The following is a 6,000-nucleotide window of genomic DNA, read 5'->3' on the forward strand; positions in this document are numbered from 1 at the left end:
TGATATCAAAGAATTAGGTACTAACAAGAACTACATCTGGGATCAGTCTCCCATCCGTAAAATCTTGTATACGCTCTGATTTTAGTGAACAGAAACCCGACTACATCTTCTTTAAAAAATTGCTCATGATGACACAGAGCCTCGCTTTTAGATGACCTAAGCAAATACTGCAGCATATTAACTTTTATAAAACATTATGTGCTCTGTAGGTTTGCAATCATATTTGAACCTCTTGGACTGAAGGGAAGGTCGGGCACTTAGAGTTTGCGAGAAAAACTTCATTCTCGATATTTCCACTAATAAAAGCGCAGTGGCAGTTATCTCAACTAATCCATCTGCCTGTTGTCAGTCAGTTGTTGTGGTTAAGCCCTCTGAAAGAACCTTGCTCAACTATTAATCTGTCTTTTTCGTTTTTTGCCTCTCTAAACTGAACCTAGGTAAGTGCTTGAAATTGTTAGCATTAAATGTTTAATTTTATCTTACTAAAGTTTTTAAATAGCCCGAGGAAAAGGCACGTTTAAGGCTTTACGTACCAAAATGTATGGGCGCACTTATGTATTAACGTCAACGTAGGCAAGATGGCTAGAGTGAATTAAAGACCAGCTATGTTGCAAAATTCCTCTGATTTTTTGCTTACATAGCAAAACTTAATATGCATCAATAGCTACTTAGTAGAGGAATGTGGGGCAAAGTGAAATGGCGAAATATTTACTCTGCTTTAAACGCCACCTTTCTGATAATATTTTAACTATGTAGTAACACAACGTAGTCTATTCCAGTCAGGAAAAAATTGCCTCTAAAAATGAAAAAAATATGATAATACTGGCAATTTTGAAAAATAGATACGTATATTGTAATATTTTGTTGTAAATCAAAAATTACTTTTGTTATTATTAAATGATAAAGCTCTTGCTGTTAATATTTTTAATTATTAATTCAGATCTACTAATACTCGGTGCATTATTTATTTTGTTACTATTTAGCTTACTTGTGTTTTAACAATGTTTTGCAAATAATCAAGTGCATGCGGGGTAAAGTGAAATAGTTCATTTCATTCACTTATTCAATCATTTACTACATTACTTACCTACCCATTAACTAACTAACTTATTACATTCCTATATTTAATAGTTCACCTATTTACTCATTCATTCGCTTATTTTTTTTCATTCATTCCCTATTTTAATCACTCATTTATTTTTCCTCACATAATTATTAATTAATTACATTATGTATTCGCTTATTGTTTCATTATCTTCTACTTACCTACTCATTTATTAACTAACTTATTACATTCCTTCTTTTAATAGTTCACTTATTTATTCATTCATTCACTTATTTTTTTTATTCTTTCCTTATTTTATAATCACTCATTTATTTTTCTCTCACATATTTATTAATTAATTAATGTATTCGCTTATTGTTCTATTATCTTTTTATTTATTCATTCACTCCTTTATATACTCATATATTTGAAAAAAAAAAGTTTTTGCAATCGAATAGAAAGTTTTTCCTTAGAAAAATATTTCATTTTTCACTTTGCCCCATGAAAAAAAAAAAAAAAAAAAAAGAGTGAAAATTTTCCTTTTTTTTTAAAGCACAAATTTACTGCCGAAAATAAAAAATAACGTTTCAATGCAAGTTTTACTATAAAATATATTGTTTTTTTCTTCATATACTGTAATTTTCAATACAAAATTCCATCTGGTTCATTTTGAAAAAGGTAAGCTATCTTAACCATTTCACTTATTTAAGTTGCTTTTAGTTTAATCAGTCGTTTTTGTTTAAAGTCAACTGTCACTTTATAATAAAATGTTTTCATGTGTACTATATTTCAGTATTTATAATTGAAATAGTTAAAATAGCAATTTTTTATTTTTCTCATATAATTGAGTATAAATAGTTGATAATACAAAGGACATTTGCCCCACCTATAAGCCTATGAAAAATATACTCCAAAAAGTATTTTTGTAATGAAGACTAACAGCTTATGTCTTCCAATACATTTGTTATAATGCTTTCAGTTTTATTTTGGGGAGGGGGGTTAAAAAAAACTTTAGGTGATCATTTTGCTCTATCCTCCTGTTTTCATGCATACTCATATTTTTTGAAGATGAAAATTTGATGTTTCATTTAAAAAAATATATTTTTGATGATTATTTAAATGCAGGTCTTAAGCATACGTCCCAATTAGCACCGGAAAATAAATACTACTTCTGTGATACAACGAAAGCAACTTCTTTTTTAAGTCTTAATACCATCCGAAGGTTTTTCGATGCTGTAAGTTAAGCTCATTTAATAAAATTTCAATCCACAGTTAAAAGTCACCCCTCTTGATCTTGAATCGAATGTTGAAACTCGTATTGTGTGAAAGGAAAATGTGGAATCCCATTGCATACCCAAGAAGGTAAAAGATGCTTCAAAACAAGTCAAAAAAAAAAAAAAAAAGCTATTTTCAAACTAATACTAAGTGAGTTGATATGAACATAAAATAAGATGACCAAAAAAAACAACAACAAGTCACTGTCGTTTATTTAGAAGTAAATCTTTTCTCAAACCACTGCAATGCATTTGTCCGTGCCTGATACGGACGAAAATTACCAGCAAATTAGCATATGCCATTGTCTCACATTGCGATCTTGTGTCTGGTGTTATTTCTAATTATTTTATTTTCAGTAAAAATAGGTATCTTAACTATCTGTATAATTTTTTTTACCATATATGCAGCACTATGCAGCATTTTCTTGTTTAAACCACGTCATAATTAGCTATAAGTTTGTTTCGAATGCTTTATAAAGCCATTTAGTGCGGAAAAGATAATATATCTATTTTTACTACTCTAAATAATATAAAAACACAGTTATCCATAAATCAGGTTTTACTAAATCTTTTTGTAACTTGTTTATTAAAAATTACCTCTTTACGAGCGACTCTGACGATTCCGCAAGCGTCAATTTATCAGAAAGTTTCAGCAACGAAAATCTTAACGCACCAATAAGGTTGGTGACTTTTCTTTTCATTCTACTAGAGGAAAATAATGATCGATTTTTTCAGATTGTTAGCAATTTTGGAAGTTTTTATCAAACTTTATCACGAAACGTAACTGAGCAGTATCTAGTATGATAGTACGATTAATGAAAAAATTGCGTTAATTTGAGTTTGGGTCAGTTGGGGTAAAAGAAAACAGTATTTCAATGATTTAACTTCAGATCTTTTTCTTTTTGGAGTTGATGCATCAAATTTTTGGCATTGTATACAAGTCTACACTTTCTTCGCGTGGTTAAATATGTATCATTTTATTCTATTATCGTTTGTTTGAGAATGAAGCCGGTTTCCGTTTTCCCAGATTGTTTTCTTTTATCAAGAAATTGTAGGATAAATAGAAACACCCCTTTTATTTCTCTACGATGTTAGTAGGTAGATAGCCACACTATACACTGTTCGTTTAGAAGTTTAAGAAGTTCTACAAAAACAATAGTCAATATGAGACCAGGAGGTGACATGTAACCCGCTGAAACCTCCGAATGTGAACTAAAATCATTTTAAAAGAAAAATCACTTATGCGCTGAATTTATGTAAAATACACACAAAAGAGTATCGAAATGATGACACCTTAATCGACTATCAAAAATAGCTGAGAAGATAAATTCATAAAAAAAGCTTTCAGTAACCTTTCGCGTTTCAAGTAAAACTAGTTGAAAACCATTATTTCGTATTCGGACACCGTCTGGAAAGGATAATATAAGATCACTTAACTGGTAAAATGAGAGATGAACATTTTAAATTTAAAATTTTTATCGAAAAGTAAAACTTATTAAACTCTCGTCTCATTTCAGGGTAATGTTGCCACACTTATACGTATATTCGTATACTTCCTCTCCTTAATAAAATCTCTATTCACGAACACTATTTCGTTAACTTGAAGCTAATATTGTTTTATTAATGATGTAGGGCCCGATACAACATTATGCATGCAAGGACGGATTCAGGGGAGGGTCAAAGGGTCAGTTGACACCCCTGTGACAATAATTTTACTATAATTTTTATTAAACTTCATATTTTTAGATCCAAAAAATAGCACATGGAATCAATGTTAACTTTTTTAAATCTTGATTCTGTCAGGTATTTCTTCTCAGCGCGTCATAGTTCAAAGGATCGACTGGGTTCGCGAATTGAGCTATCACTATTTTGCGAGTTTTTTTTTCTTTCAAATGAGCAATAATCTCTAATGAGCTTAACGTTTTTTCAGATCACTCTTCCATCTCAAACCTCATGTCGTGTGTGTGTGTTTGTTATGACACCTGCTTAACTAAAACGTTTCTCGTAGGAGGTTTGAAGCTGATCATTGAAAATCGACCCCCTTTACAAAAATGTCTGGATCCGCCCCTGTGCATATGGCAAATTTTGTTCAATATTTTTTAGGTTATGTAAGCTTTGCCTTTTCTTTTAATGTTAGTACTCACATTGTTTCTTTATTATTTTTTACTCTTTCTTTTAAGAACCAATGTTTTTTATACTTTAGCCTATCTGGTGCATATGGTTTATTTGTCTTTTCTGATCTATATTTATTTTTAAATATTCTAAAAAAAGTTTCGAAATCGGAATATATAATGAAGTCTAAGCTCCAAAACTGTTTATAATGATGTACCATTTCGCGAAACAATCTACAAGCCGTAATGAAAATAAAAGTGTTGTTTTACTGGTATTTATAAACTTTACTGGAGAAAGAAATACAAAGTTGATACCAAAACATAGAGTTTAAAATGTCTTCCATTTACTTTCAGATTGATTAATTAATTTTCGCTCGTCGTTTTCCTTGAGGGGGTTACTAAACTTTCAAAACATTTTAAAAGGTTGTTTATTTTTATTCTTTGATTTAACTTTTGTTTTCTTTCGGTAAGACGCTTGAATGTTTTCTTATTGACGAACTGATTATATATTTTTTAATATGTATTAGTCAACGTGTCATACGAATACAAATCTCTTATGCAAATATTTACATCACAAGGCCGTCATTATAAATCAAGTTAAATTCGAGAAGTGGCAAATGTACCGTCTCTACAAACAACAAATATGTATTTTTTGAATATATGTGGATTTTGGTGTTTGTTCATGGATAATCATGCGACATTTTATTGGAATTAATTATTTTTATTAATTACAACACATAGACATCTCACACACAGAGTAAGTAATCTTGTCTTTGGTTTAAGTCGATATTTCTGAGATTGTTTCTTCTCTAAATTAATACCGGAGATTTCTGTTCAGTTTGTATTTTTCATTGAATTCATAGTTGAAAAGTATTTTATCTCATAAATTCCTATAAACGGAATGAGCAATAATCAATTAAAAATAATTATAAATTTAGTTGGTTCTCAACGTTGTAAATGCTTAATACTTTGGGGATGTGTTGTAATATTTGAACCTCGAATGTTTTAAAACTACCTAGAAAGTTTCCTAGCAACACCTTTTTTTTAAGGAATACCATTTACATTCGAGGCGAGGTGTTTCAAAGTACCACTCAAAAGTTACAACAGAAAAAAGCTTAACAATTCTGGTTAAGTTACAATACATGCTTAAGAACTGCAACAAACTTCAACAATAATCTCTTAAGTTTTTGTAAAATTCACTGAAATCTATACATTTTACTGTGAATATATTTTCAGTATATATTTCTTGTAAGTGTTCTCATTTTATATCAAAACAATTGCTCATTTAGGGTAACGTTTAGCAATCATTTTTGTCCTTTTAAGTACTCCACACCTATTTTAATATGGTTCTTACGTGAAAAAGCAGAAGCGGAAATAAAACTCCTAAAGCATGGTATAGTTGTCCTAATTGAAAGAAAAATGACAATTAATTAAAACTATTTAAAATGAATACATTAAATCTAGAGAATCGCCCGTCAAGGTATGACGGGTGAAAATTGCTTCCACATTTGAACAAACCAATTGCCTGTTTGGTGATATTTTGAGAGTTGAAATTTTAACCTAACTCCAG

The sequence above is a fragment of the Uloborus diversus genome, chromosome 10 (genome assembly GCF_026930045.1).
Source record: "Uloborus diversus isolate 005 chromosome 10, Udiv.v.3.1, whole genome shotgun sequence".
Taxonomy (NCBI): domain Eukaryota; kingdom Metazoa; phylum Arthropoda; class Arachnida; order Araneae; family Uloboridae; genus Uloborus; species Uloborus diversus.